Genomic DNA, 15,754 nt, shown 5'->3' on the forward strand with positions numbered 1-15,754 from the left:
AATTATCACCAAATGTAATTCTTTCTTGACCATCAACTTCTTCATCAAGTGAGGAGAACATACGAGGATCATCGGTCATATGTTGAGTGCAACCACTATCAATTACCTAATGACTTGCACCGGTCTTATAGTTCACCTACACACAAGAGATCAAGATTGTTTAGGGACCCAAACTTGTTGAGGGCCCTTGACTTTCTCAATAAGTGACTTTGCAACCCAAATTTTCTTAGGCCTATTCTTGTTGGGAGGTCCTAAGAACATGACTTTCATTTTTCCACTAGAATCCTTTCTAAGCATGTAATGAGCATTGAAAGCAAAGGGTCTAGCATGCTTGGGAAAGGGTTGTGGTGGTGGAGTTTGACACTCATGGGCAAAGTGACCTTCTTGTCCACACTCAAAACACCTCTTTGGCTTTGGCTTTGACTTGTGTTGTTGTTGGTGGTGAGCTTGAGCCTTCTTCTCTTGATGTGCCAAGTACCCAATGCCACTTCTATCCATCTTCATTACGGTACTCATGAGTAGCTCACTTTGAAGATGTTGACCTCTTGTGAACTTGCTCAAGCCAGTCTTGAGATGTTCTTTTTCCAACTTGAGCTTCTTGTTCTCTTCTTTGAGTTCTTCATGATTTTTCTCCATTTTAAGTTTCTTGTTCTCTTCCTTAATTTTCTCATTTTCAAGAGTTAGATCACTATCATGGTCAAGGTTCTCTATCACAATGGTGTTGGTGATTGATAGTTTTTCAAGATCTTTCTTGAGCTTCTCATTCTTATTCTTGATCTTGACATACTCATCATAGTTATCAGACTCAACCACTTGCTTGCCTTTGCTACTAGAACCTTGCTCAATGCTCTCAATAATTAAATCATCACATGATGTAGCTATATCAATCTTAACAACATGGTTAGTAGCATCATGTGGCTCACAGGATAATAGCTCATGAGAAACAACAAGATTATCATGATTGATCTTGAGATTTGTATATTCTTCTTTTAGCATATTGTAGCTAGTTTAACATATTTTTCTTTAAGCTCCTTCTTAGAAGATTTGAGCTCCTTGAGTTTGGATGACATAGCTTCATTTTCATCTCTAAGCTCAACACAAGCTTTTTCCGCTATGTCACATTTAGCTAAAAGAGAGTCATTCTTAAGTTCTAGCTTTTCATTCTTAGCTCTTGTCATTCTAATGATCTTAGTGTATTGATTTAGCAATTTGACAAGATCATCATATGAAGGTGATTCAAATTCATCATCACTACACTATCATCATTGCTAGCATGATCATCACCACTACTATCATCATTGCTTTGTACCTTTCATTCACCCTTGGCCATAAGGCATAGGTGTGTAGAGGATGATGGCGGTGGTGTCGGTGATGATAGTGAAGAGTCAATCACAATAGCGGCCACCTTCTCATTCTCACTATCATCATCGGATGAGCAACTTGATGAATCAATATCCATGAGCCAATCACCGACGATGTATGCCTTGCTATTTTTCTTCTTCTTGTGGAAATCCTTCTTCTTGTCATCCTTCTTCTTGTATGGTTTGTTTTTCTTCTTCTCATCATTATCTTCAACACTTGAGTCATCTTTCTTGCCCTTGTACTTCTTCTTGTACATATCTTTCTTGGGCTTGGGGCATTGATGAGCTAGATGACCAAGTTCTCCACAATTGTAGCAATCCATCTTGGAGATTGGCTTCTTTCTATTGCTAGTGAAGAACTTCTTCTTTTTGCCGTTAAACTTGACACCGTTCTTGTTGAGCTTCTTAAGCATCTTGGCGGTTCTTCTTAGCATGAGAGCAAGACTTGCATCATCAATTTCATCATCACTTGAGCTCTCATATTCAACTCTTGCTTTGCCCTTCTCTTGGCTAGACTTGAATGCCAAGTCTTTCTTCTTGGTGGAAGAAGAGCCATCTTGTGGTGTGATGTGCATATACATCTCATGTGTGTTGATCTTTCCCAATATTTGAGTTGGTGTAGCGGTGGAAAGATCACCTTGATGTAGCACGGTCATAATGTGCCCATATTTGTCAATGGGGAGGACACTCAAGATCTTTCTTACAACATCGGATGGTTGCATTTGTGTAAGTCCAAGCCCATTGACTTCCTCTACAAGAATATTTAAGCGTGAGTACATCTCATTAGCACTTTCTTTAGAAAGCATCTCAAAACAATTAAGCTTTTTCATGACAAGATGATAGCGTTCCTCATGCTCACTCTTTGTTCCCTCATGGATCACACAAATGTCCAACCATAGTGCATGGGCGTCCTTGTGGTTCCGCACATGGTTAAACACATCTTTGCAAAGGCATCTAAAGATGGTGTTTCTAGCCTTTGCATTCCATTTCTCATAATTGACCTCATCACCTTAAAGGTGTGTGGCTCTAAGAATTCCAACATCTAGAGCTTCTAAGTAAGCCTCCATGCAGATTTTCTAATAAGGAAAATAACCTCCCTCAAAGATAGGAGGAGGTCCATCACCGTGGGACATCTTTCTATAGGTAGTTAACCATAATTTAGTGAGCATGAGGCTCTAATACCAATTGAAAGGATCAAGATACCCAAGAGGGGGTGAATTGGGTTAATTCTAAAATTATTTACAATAATTAAACCCTACACTTAGCCCACTTCACCCCTTGTGCTTAGAATGTGTTCCTATTGTTCTACCACACAAAAGTTTTGCACCCTAGGTTCTAATCCTACTCTAGCATGCCAATTCTAAGAATATAAAGACAAGAAATGAATTGCTCAAATGTAAATGCTTAAAGTAAAGAGAGGAGAAGGAATACGGCGATGTTTTGCCGAGGTATTAGAGAGTCGCCACTCCCCACTAGTCCTCGTTGGAGCACCCGCGTAAGGGTGTAGCTCCCCCTTGATCCGCGCAAGGATCAAGTGCTCTCTATGGGCTAATTCTTCGACACTCTGTCGTGGTGAATCGCCCACAACCGCTCACAACTTAAGTTGGGTCATCCACAAGCTCTGCTGGATGATCACCAAACTCCCGATCACCACCAAGCCATCTAGGTGATGGCGATCACCAAGAGTAACAAGCATGAACTCTCACTTGACCACAAGTCTAATGAGAAGGGTGGATGCACACTTGCTACTCTCCTTGCACTAATGAGGCCTTAATCTTGGATTCTCAAATCTCAATCACCTCACTAGGCTCTTGCTCTCCTTGGCACTCTCAAGGGTGTTTCTCAGTTGAACAAATGGGCAAGAGACCTCCCTTGGACTAGTGGAGTAAGTATTTATACCCTCTCATTCAAAACATAACATTTGGAGCTTGAGTCATCACTCTACGAGATGACTGGATGCTCTGGTCAGTTATCCCTGCCACTGTGTCAGAAAGAGCAGTTAAGTTCTGACCAAACTCTGACCTATGTCCGGTCAGTACTCATCGGACGCGTCCGGTCATAAAAACTGCTCTCGGGAGCCTTACTGATGTTGACCGGAACGCTAGCACCTAGAGTCCGGTCACTTTGCTATTCAGTGTCCGGTCTGTTACTGAATCCTGACCAGCGTCTAGTCAGCACTGACTGGACACGTCCGATCAGGAATCTCCCTCTCTGGAACCACACTAAGTTGATCGGATGTAGGAAACCAGCGTCCGGTCACTTTTCACTCAGCGTTCGGTCGCAACCAGACGGCTCCAGTTGATCAAATGAACTAACTGGACTCACCCTTTAGTGTTCGGTCACAACTCGAAATCATATGTGAATGAAGTTTGCTCCAATTGATCTTAGGGCTACTCTGGAGCTACCTAGTGCTAGATTCGATAAGTGTGCACCACACTTAACTCACTAGACTCACCTAGGTCAAGCTACTAGTCCATACCCTCCTTAATAGTACGGCCAAAGGAAAAACAAAGTCCTAAACTACTCTAAGTGTCTCTTCAACACCAAACGACACTTAGAACTAGTCCATCCTTAACCTAGCCATCCATCCTTTGAAAATCAAAACGATTTCCATCATAGGGGCATGACAACCATGATTTCCCAATCAATTACTATTACCATGACCTTACTTAAACTGCCTCTGCAAAACATATGTTAATCATAGTAATCTCGTATTGTCATTAATCACAAAAAACCCAACTAGAGGCCTAGATGCTTTCACAACATGTTCAAACATAGAAATATATGCCACATTCATCTAAAACCGTATACATGAGCATATTAATAGTCCACACAGTCCATAATTGTAGTCCATAGTTGTTCATATTCGATAATAATAGTCCATACAGTCCACAAAGTCCATAATAGTGCATAATAACATCTACCACAAACTCTCACTGCCTCCTAGTCTTACCCTTACCCTTGTGACCAAGAGCATTGGTGCCTGGAGTGTAAGGGTCAGGTGGACGGCGTCGCCTAGTGCCTGAAGGCTGTGTAGGCTGAGTCAAGAGAGCGTCCTAGAGCTGAGACGGGCCAAGCTCCTCGTGCCTCAGGTCCACCTCATCGTCGTCCTTGTCCTCATCCTCGCCCTCGTATGCAATGCCTATGGACCCTGTAGGTACTTGGCTAGATGAACCTAAGCCTGTGAAAGGAACGTGCACGTCTTGCATCGTGGGTGTCCTACAACCACAACGAGCAGCCGCACGGCATAGCTGACGTGACAGTCTCTGTTATACAAAATTATGTTAACTGAAAGAATTTAACGTATTAATAATATATTAGAAAGAATATTTTGAATCTTACGTCTAGGAAGTTACGCGTTTCGTCGTCCCTAACCCTCGGACGAAAGCGCTTAATGTCTTCAACCGAGCATTTGAGGGTATTGCCCTGCAACAAAGTTCTCAGTAAGATTGTGGTGGACATTAAAAAATGAGGACTGCTACTAATCTAGTATGGAGTACTAGTTAATTCCTAACCAGTTCCTCAACTCCATCTATTGTACTGAATTGTCTTCAAAACACCTAGCTGGTTGACATCTACGGCTAGTAGTAGGTCTGTTCAATTTTTATTTTTTACATCCAAACCAATGATAAGGAAACCTAGCTAAATGATTGGTTTATGAACAGAACAGATTCTCTAAAGAATGGAAGAAATCAAACTCCATCCAGTCCTCTTCTAAAGGCATGATTATGTTGCATGATTAAATTAATTATAAGGATGCTACGACTCGAAGGTGCACCAATGATAAGGAAACCTAGCTAAATGATTGGCTATGCAACTTAACATAGCAAAATAAGGTAATTGACTTACCACTCTGTCCAAGATTGGTCCTGCCTCCACTGCCTTCCTACATGAGTAGTTTGGTCGTACGCCGTGTTTTCATCGTCGGAGGACTCGATGTCGGCGTAGTCATCTTCTGTCCATTATAGCCTCAGCCTGCAATGTGTCGCACGTTGGTACCAAGCTTGGTAACGCCTGTACTCACAGTTCATGTGCGACTCGTTGTTCTCATCCATGTTGTCGTGCAACAGCTCCCATTGTTAATGTAGTACTGATGATGCTTCTTCCCAATCAAAAATCTTCCTGTTCTTCTGACGATTCAACCTACACGTCACGTACGATGTTAGTTTCTCAATCCATGTACATGTCACCATATTAAAAGTGCACGTATGTCATCATTACTTAATCTTATATAGGAATTAATGGAAATGGACCATCACGAGACAATTGAAATAGCAAAACACTTGTGTAAGTCAACGACAGTCGAGTACGGAGCCGTTGGCCAAAACTGTCGCACTCCAAATTGGCATGTAACTCTATCTGGCAGGTGGAACTCGACGGTATAGAAACAGATTAGAGGGCACCTCATCCTGTAGAAGTCATCGTCGCACCCACATATGTTGCTCAACTGAAAAGGAAGTGCCCCCTCTCCATCGTATGGCTCCCACGATACCTGCAACATGTCCAAATAAGATGTTAGATGATATACTAAACAATTTCAAACCAGCATGAAAAATAAAATTTATTTACACTAGACATCGTGAGCGTGTCTAGCTCGTTCGTGAATTCAATGTACGCCCGAATATACATCTGCAGCACGTCCTGCCCCCGCCGACCCCTGCGCACGTGTCTAGGTCGTGAGCGTGTCTAGCTCGTTCGTGTAAGCCCCCGCCGAGCCCGTGCTCCGCCGCGCATGTCCTGCCCCCGCCGACCCTGTGCTCTGTCGTGCACGTCCTGCGCTCTTGTCAGCGTGCGGCGCTCGGCTGTGGAGTCCCGCCTGGCAACGCGTTGTGCCCCCTCGCTGTGTCCGCAGCGCCACGCGTGTGCTCGGCGGTCGTGGCTGCCCCACGCGCCGTCGCTCCTAGCCCTTCCCTACGCCGTGCCGGTCGGAGCAGCAGCGCGAGATCCGACTGTCGAAGCAGCAACGCGTCGCCGGTCATCCAAGGAGCAATAGCAACCGTGGCCCACGCGCTTTTTTTTGCCTGAGGAAGAACAGCTGAGATGTTGATAAGTGGGCCTATTTCAAGGGCAAACTACGCAGTTCCAACCAAAATGCCTTTGGGTGGATCTAGATCTATCTATTTTGCCAAACAATCCTCCAGTGGATCTCAGCTCCAGTAGTGGAGATCTAGATTCACTTTTTTGTTGGAGGAGCGGTCCCAGACAGGCAGCGGCGGAGCCTGACACAAAACGAAGAGGCGGCGAAATAGAAAAGACGTGATTGGATTATGGATGAGTTGATACCTTAAGTCTTGTGCTAAATAACTTCACTACAGCTAGCTTCAGAAATTTGTTTAGGGTAGGGGGGCAGCAGCCCAGCTCCACCTCCAAGAGGCTCCGCCAGTGCAAACAGGCCCCTAGTGTTGGGGCATCTTCGACCCTACTAATACTGCTACAGTGTGAGGGCCAAGTCTCCTAGGAGCTGCATCAAAGTGGCCCATGGTTTGCCACCCTAAGGGGACTTTAATTAATCTTATACAGTAGTATATAGTCCCTCAGTCCCTCATCCTAAAAAGATGTCATTCTAAAATTAATATTGCTAAGCTCAATGATTTAAGTTTGACTAAATTTATATAAAACAATAATAAAATTTATTATACTAAAAACTTTTCTATCTAAAAATAAGTGCACATCTCGCTTCTCGAGGAGTCAAACATTTTTAAGTTTGATCAATAATATGAAAAATAATATCAATAATTGTACTTCGAATAAGTTTATTATGAATATTCTACTTTTAATCTAATCATATTTATGCACATAATACATAAGAGTATTTTTTTAAAATATACTTGTCAAACTTAAAAGTGTTTGACTTTTCGACAAGCAAAATGTGTAGTTAGACTGGGACAGATAGAGTAATAATACCATTAGGTTTGTCACTAAATATATTTTTACTGTATACCTGCTATTTATAGCCATACATACTGATAATATTTTTTGTAAACTTAGTCAAACTAAAGATATTTTGAACTGTATCTCTGGGTGGAGATAGTACTGTGAATCTGTGATGTGCCAGCCAGGCAGCAGGAGGCATGCATGGAAGAAGATGTCACAGGAGCTGGTTCTTATCTATATCTATATACAGCCTGTTCGGGAGGCCGTATCGTATTGTGGATTATTTACTGCTGGCTGATTTGGTGTGAGAGAAAAATACTGTTCCCGGCTGGAAATTTACGATCGTTTACGAACAAGCGAACAGGCTAATATATCTCGTACATATAGACGATGCATAAGATGGAGAAGGATATATTCATATACTTATATTTATATTTTATTATATTTATCAAGGCGCGTAGGTGCTGCAGTTGCATTAAGGACCTGTTTGGCACGGCTCCTCCTGAGGGGCTCCTCCGGAGGAGCCGGAGCCGTTTTGGATGAGCCACAAATTGTGGCTCCTTCAAAACGGCTCCGGCTCCTCTGTTTTTTACTGAAAAACGGCTCCTTCAAGAAAACGTTTGGCAGGACTCCTCTGGAGGAGCCAGAGCCGGAGCCAGAGAGGAGCCCTGCCAAACAGGTCCTAATAATACCTTGTGCTTGTGTTAGCTAGCTGTGCCCCAATGGGCCCAATGTCAATTGTACCGCGGGCTGCGGCCGCAAACAGCTGATCGATGACATGCATCGCGTGTACGCGCGTGCACGTGTACGCTATCGTCCGCCATATACGCACCGCACTGTACCGCACATCCAGTACTATTTCTACGGCTGGAGTACATACACATACACATACACATACACATACACATACAGACAGCCCTTCTTCACTCCACGGTATACGTAGTACGTGCACTCTGCCATCGGATCCATGCCTATTGCCTACACACGGCGACTGTTCTTGGCTATTAATCGGCGAGCAAGCAAGCTGTAGCTAATAATAAGGCAGAGCCATGAGGAGGCTCGGGTTGTTGGGTGCTGCGGCGGCAGCCGCATCAGGGTGTCGGTCTCCGGCGACGATGCCGCCGTCGTCCGTGATGCGTGCGGCCTGGCAGGCGGTGCGGTGGTCCGTGGTGGTGCCGACGCTGCAGCTGGCCGTGTACCTCTGCGCCGCCATGTCGCTTTGATGCTCTTCCTCGAGCGCCTCTACATGGCGGCCGTGATCACCGGGCTCTGGCTGCGCCGCCACCGCCGCAAGCAGCGCATGATGCTGGACGACGACGACGACCTGGAGGCCGGCGACGACGACCACTGGTGCCCCATGGTCCTGGTCCAGATCCCCATGTTCAACGAGGGGCAGGTGAGCGAGAACGCTTGATTATTATTGCTAGCAATCAATTCAGATTTCTGCTTCCTTATTGTGTGCCAATGCCAATCAGCTAGTAGTATACTCTTACTAGTTGATTGGCATTGGCACACAATAAATGCACACCAGTATGGTATGACATTGCAGTACTCGTACAAGTAGTATTTGTTTGTTTGTACCGGCGCAATGCAAGAAAAGAAAGCGTGCGTGAAGCCGGCACGCCAAACAACTGAAAGGGGTCGGAGCGTCCATGATTCCATGCGTAGCATGCATGATCGATCACCCCAAGCACGCTGCATCGTACTATATGCGTGCGTTCCTCGTGTGCAGTTAGTAGTTGCTGCGTGATATTCTCTTTAAAATGTTTCTCATTGATGTAGAAGCTAGAAACTAAAGCTACTTTATTTTTCTTTACTTGGACGCGTTTCTTGTTTTTCTTTTAATTTCTTTTCTCTACCCCCCCCCCCCCCCCCCCCCCCCCCCCCACCCACCCACCCACGTCACAAGCCACAGAAATGAAGAAGAAATGGCTAGATATAGTTCTGTTTGTTTTCATGACGAATATTAATTACTTTTGGAGCATTCGTTTTGCATATATATACGGCAGCAGTAGGATATATATATATATATATCATCCTGCATTGAGAGGTCAACTCTCACGATTTGTTGCTAGCGATCCTGTCCGTGACCGTGACGCAGATAATTAACGTCGAGAGAAGATTGGTCATAGCCGTGGATTGAAAATCCGATGGGGCAAAATTGAAATAATGCTAATGGCCATTTGACCAATGGGGCAATAAAAAAACACGCGCATGCATGCAGGTGTACCGGCTGTCCATTGGAGCGGCGTGCGGGATGTCATGGCCATCGGACAGGCTGGTGATTCAAGTGCTGGATGACTCGACGAACCCGGCCATCAGGGAGCTGGTGGAGGTGGAGTGCGCGCGGTGGGCGGGCAAGGGCGTGCGCATCCGCTACGAGAACCGCAGCAACCGCAACGGGTACAAGGCCGGCGCCATGCGCGAGGGCCTCAAGAAGCACTACGCCAGGGAGTGCGAGTTCGTGGCCATCTTCGACGCCGACTTCCAGCCGGACTCCGACTTCCTCCGCCGCACCGTGCCGCTGCTGCGGCGGGACCCCGGGGTGGCGCTGGTGCAGGCCCGCTGGCGCTACGTCAACGCCGACGACTGCATCCTCACGCGCATCCAGGAGATGTCCCTCAACTACCACTTCGCCGTGGAGCAGGAGGTGGGCTCCGCCTGCCACGCCTTCTTCGGCTTCAACGGCACGGCGGGGATGTGGCGCGTCGCCGCGCTGGCGGACGCGGGGGGATGGAAGGAGCGCACCACCGTGGAGGACATGGACCTGGCCGTGCGCGCCAGCCTGCGCGGCTGGCGCTTCGTCTACGTCGGCGACCTCGTCGTGCGCAACGAGCTGCCCAGCACCTTCAAGGCGTACCGCTACCAGCAGCACCGGTGGTCCTGCGGCCCCGCCAACCTGTTCCGCAAGGTGCTCCCGGAGATCCTCCGCAGCGACCGGGTGTCGCTGGGGAAGAAGCTGCACCTCCTCTACGCCTTCTTCTTCGTCGGGAAGATGGTGGCGCACCTCGTCACCTTTCTCTTCTACTGCGTCGTCATCCCGGCCTGCGTGCTGGTGCAGGGCGACGTGCGCCTGCCCAAGTACGTGGCCATGTACGTGCCGGCGCTCATCACGCTGCTCAACGCCGCCTGCACGCCCAGGTCCTGCCACCTCCTCATCTTCTGGATCCTCTTCGAGAACGTCATGTCCATGCACCGATCCAAGGCAGCCGTCATCGGCCTGCTGGAGGCCAGCCGCGCCAACGAGTGGGTGGTCACCGACAAGCTCGGCAGCGGCAAGGCTGCTCCGGTTGTCGCGAGGAAGAAGAAACAGCAGGTGCTCCGGAGCAAGTGCTGCAGCACCAGACGGGAGATGCATGTGCTGGAGCTCGCCATGGGGGCGTGCTTGCTCTATTGCGCCGTCTACGACATTGTCTTCTTCGGCCGCGACCACTACTACCTGTACCTGCTCCTGCAATCGGCGGCGGCCTTTATCGTTGGCTTCGGCTACGTTGGCGCCACGGCACCCTCCTCATGAGTCTCATGAGTCATGATGAGTACCCTCCTCATGAGTCTCATGAGTCATGATGAGTCCTGACCAACCCACCAACAGCGCGCCGACGACTGTCAGTGCCTGTGATCCAAAGTCCCTAACATTGGTTAAAATTATTTGTAGCCTTGTATCGATCGCGTGGGGAATAGTCATGATAAATCAGATTTTTTTTTATAATGCTACATTATAAAGGAAAAAACAGATTCAACCAAAACAAAACAAAAAAAAGGCTTCATAGCCAAGCTGGACCTCAGTCACTGTAGGTTGTACGTTAATGTGTCATGTATACTTCCAGTCAAATGAACATACTACCTGGCTCATGCATTCTGAATGAATATGATTGGTTGTTACAGGCTTACATAACAGCAGCAACAATTTACTCACAGAACATACTGTTACAGCAGGTACTCCAGGGCTAGCTAGCTCCGGTTTGATTTTATCCATCTCACTCACCAGCAGCATTAGCCGAGGCTAGCATAACACCTAACATTTTTACAACGTCTGTTGATAACTCTTAGCGCTACTGAAACTAGCTAAACAAATGACGATACAACACAGAGAGCATAGGTTCATACCATGAGTAGTATCTTTTCCATGTATCTACACGACTTCTAAGACAAATGACAGAGAGAGAAGGAAAAGAAAACCCATGATTTTTTGAAGTGATCCTCATAATCAGCAAAACAATCACTCTAGTTCACCTGCCTTTACCTCGAATTCTTCCCTGGTTGATAGTATCTTTACTCGAACCATGCCTCGCTCCCACTCCGAATTTCCAACCAATATCAGCCTGCTAGCATTGATCCTCTCTGCGTGTTTAAATACCCTGGTAGTATCAAAATGGATATTTCAGACACAGCAATAAATAAAGGGAAAATATGGTAGGTATACCATTTGAGACGCTTGTCTTCTACAAGGTCAACAGAACGCCCTTTCTTTCTCAGAGAGGAAGCAATACTGGATGCCGGTCCTTCAAGTTCTTCGTCCAAAGGGAAGACAATTATCCTGTTCGCTTGCTCGTAAACGATCGTAAATTTTCAGCCAGGAACAATGTTTTTCTCTCACACCAAACCAGCCAGCAGTAAATAATCCACGATCGTTTACGGCCTCCCGAACAAGCTGAATGTCATCAACTTGACGCAGACAGATCAGGCAAAAGACCCTTTTCTTTGAGCAGCTGTTAGAACACAAATTACAATTAAATAAATGCCACTCCCTTGAAGCAGTACCTCAAACTCAAAATGATGTATAAACTGCACTAATACTTTTCAAGAAATTCATGTTATCTTTTTTTCCACCACGGACTAACCGAATTTCATTACTCAAAAGCAACGAAATTACAACAGTCTGTAAATCCAAAAGAAAAATGCACTGAACCTAAGGAAAGGCCTAACTGGAATGAACACAAAGGGTTCACCTAGCCGGCACAAAACGACCAACGTAACCCACAAGCGTTTTAACTAGATCACAAACGTCACAAGCCAAACAAAGCATCCAACCACACGCGAAAACTACTTTTAATGCATGCCCAGTTCTGGCACCAACAGCACGCAGGCCGTGACCATGCTCCAGAGACACCTTTCCTTCTTCACAGCAGACTCCCAACTCAGACTTTTATTAAGAAAAACTATTGCTAATTCATGTTGTTAAGTATTAGACTTTTATTTCCAGACTCCACATTGCATGAATTAGCACACACATAGCACTTGTGATGGCTAGTGTCTTGAATTGGTTATTGTTTAGGCTCATATTAACAGATGTTGCCCTTATATCTGCATGAAACATCTATCTAAACCTGAACTTAATATTACACCAACCAGATTGCTTATAATTCTAAAAAGAAAAGAACCAGAGATAAGACAGAACATGCCATACTTCCACTATAACAGCATCTCCAAATACAAAGCCACAAGCTGGTATATCTTCACTTCCAAATGTTGAAGGCAATCTATCATACCTTCCACCACCGCAAATTGCCCTTAGTTTTCCTTCTCTATCAAATGCCTACAAAAGTGGTACAAGAGTTTCAAAACAGGAGTTCGTGGCATGAAAAAGGTAGTGTACAATACATTTATTTGAAAAAGGAAGAAAAAAGAAAGAAAAAAAAGGAATGTCAGGTCAACAAGGAAATATGCTACTATCTAATCAGGCAAAAATATTAAATGGTAGATCAAATTATGACCTGCCACATTCTACATGGACTATAGTAGCTTAAGCATTGACAATGATCCTAAGAACAGAAATCATGACATTTGACTTTAGAAAATGCTGCAGAAATACTTTTTCTTTAATATGCAGGGAGCTACATATCATTATATTCAGAAGAAAAAATAGGTAGGAACCCTTACAAGTTACAAAGCCACACATACCCAAACCATGCAAATAAAGGGCGTACCTAGTGCAGAGAGCTCCCGCTCTGTGCGGGGTCTGGGGAAGGGTGTTAGTGGCAAGCCTTACCCTCGCCTGTGCAATGCGAGGAGACCGCGACTCGAACCCGGGACCTTCCGGTCACAGGCGGTAAGACTCTACCGCTTGCACCAGGCCCGCCCTTCACCCAAACCATGCAAATGCTACATAAATATTTTTTGTAAATAAAATAGAGATTATTATCTGAAAACGAATATATCTTTTCCAAATAAGCTTTCATGTGCAGTTTGATGACATGGCCCCTTCTCTGCTTGTTACTTTGTTAGTCCTGCTGTTGACATAAGAAAGAGATAAGCTGAAAACAACCTCAAATACAATTCCTGTGTAGTATGCAAGGCCACGGGCCACTGATGCATCAAAACAAATCCAATCAGCATAACCATATTGCTCCACGAAAGTGTCAAGGGCCTTGGTGTCTAGGGTAGGAGGCCCTCGGCTACGGAGATTGTAACCGCGGTCCATCGTCTTCTCCGGTGAGGTTATGCCCCCCTACCGCAGGCTTAGTTGAGAGAACGAGAGAGATTAGGGATAATAATCTTCTTCCCCCTGACAGTGTCGGTTACAAGACTCAAATAGCCCCAAGGCTGAAATAACCATGCCTACAATTAAGGAATAAATAAGGAAACTAATCTCTTCTTTCTAATCTTAGCCACTCACAGTGGCTTCCCCAGCCGCGCGCTGGGCGCGCTCTGTGGCTCAGCGCACGTCACGCGCGCGACGGCGTCTCGCGTACGTGCGTCCCCACATGACATCTCTCCCCTCCTCGGGAGGCAGCGCGTCCTCGAGCTGGAAGTCTGGGTACTTGGCGGTGAAGGCGTCGGCGTCTTCCCAGGTTACCGAAACCGGGGACTCGCCCTTCCACTGGATCAGCAGCTGGCGCACCCCGCGGGCGAGGCGCATCTTGACTGCGCGTTCGGGCTCAGGAACCACCGCACCATGGTGAACAGCAGGCAGGGGCGGTGGAGCATCCGGCGGCGAACCATGGAACTTCTTGAGGAGGCCGATGTGGAAGACGTCGTGCAGACAAGCACGGGGTGGCAGGGCGAGGCGAACCGCGACGTCGTTGAGGAGCTCGGTGACGCGGTAGGGGTCGTAGAAGCGTGGCCGCAGCTTGCCGGTGACGGTCTGTGGCAGTGATGACGCCGCGCGCTGCCAGAGGCGTAGAAGTGCCCAGTCCCCCACCTGATACGATACATGGCGATGTGCCTTGTCATAGTGGCGCTTTTGGACCGCCTGTGCTTGCTGAAGTCGGCCGCGGATGTCAGCGAGGAATTCATCCCGCTCTTCCAAGGTCATGGCGACGGCGGCCACCCTGGTGTCTCCGGGCTCATATGACCGGATGGATGGAGGATCACGGCCGTAGACGACGCGGAACGGCGTGTCCCGCAGCGACGTTTGGTAGGCGGTGTTGAAGACGTACTCCGCCCACGGGAGCCACTGGAGCCACTGCCGCGGCCGGTCGCTGGTGAGACATCGCAGGTACATGATGATGACGCGGTTGACCGACTCGGACTGCCCATCGGACTAGGGGTGAAAGGCCGTCGTCATGTGCAACTTGGTGCCAACTAGCCGCATCAGCTCGCGCCAGAAGTTGGAGGTGAAGACCGTGTCCCTGTCCGACACGATGGACTGTGGCACGCCATGGAGGCGGACAATATCGGCGAAGAAAGCCTGGGCGACGAACTCCGCGGAGTACGGGTGGGACAGAGGGATGAAGTGGCAGTACTTGCTGAACCTGTCCACCACCGTCAAGATGACCGACTTGCCCCGGACACGCGGCAGCGCCTCAACAAAGTCTAGGGTGATGTCAGTCCAGACTCCTTACGGCACGGGCAGCGGTAGAAGGAGGCCGGCCGGATGTAGATGCTCCGACTTGTAGCGCTGGCACGTAGGGCATGCCCTCACCCAATCCTGCACGAGCTGTTTCATGTTAGGAAAATGAAAATCCCGCCGCATCCGGTGCAGTGTGCGCTGGACGCCTTCGTGTCCCTCCGCATGGACCGCCGCTAGGAGCTCTGGTAACAAGGGCGAGGCCGGGGGAATGTATAACCGCCCACTGTACTGGATCAACCCATCCACCACCGCCCACGGCAGAGCTCTGGAGCCCGCAGCGAGCTCTTCATGCATGGCGACGAGGGCCGGGTCAGTAGCTCGTGCTTGGCGGAGCTTATCGACGAAGTCGAAACGTGGGGCCGAGAGCGCCAGGATGGTGCCCTCCGCCGGCGTGTCCCGACGCGACAGCGCGTCCGCCACGGCATTGGCCTGGCCCGGCTTGTACTCGACGGCGAAGTCGAAACCGAGAAGCTTCCCCACCCAGTGATGCTGAGGGATCGTCGCGAGCCTCTGATCGAGCAGGTACTTGAGGCTGTAGTGATCAGTCTTGACGACGAAGCGGCGCCCCCACTGGTACGGTCGCCAGTGCCGGACCGCGTGCACGAGGCCGATCAGCTCACGCTCGTACGCCGCGAGCGTGCGATGGCGGGGCGCCACCGGCCGACTGAAGAAGGCCACAGGGTGGCTGTCCTGGACCAGCACCGCCCCGAAGCCATGAGACGACGCG

The 15,754-nt window shown here is 47.9% G+C and overlaps 1 pseudogene; it reads left to right on the plus strand.

The window, feature by feature from the left end:
- Window positions 1-8,284: 8,284 nt before the first annotated feature.
- LOC136545904 (glucomannan 4-beta-mannosyltransferase 1-like) lies at window positions 8,285-10,752 on the plus strand (annotated as a pseudogene).
- Window positions 10,753-15,754: the final 5,002 nt, after the last annotated feature.

The sequence above is a fragment of the Miscanthus floridulus genome, chromosome 3 (assembly GCF_019320115.1).
Source record: "Miscanthus floridulus cultivar M001 chromosome 3, ASM1932011v1, whole genome shotgun sequence".
Lineage (NCBI taxonomy): Eukaryota > Viridiplantae > Streptophyta > Magnoliopsida > Poales > Poaceae > Miscanthus > Miscanthus floridulus.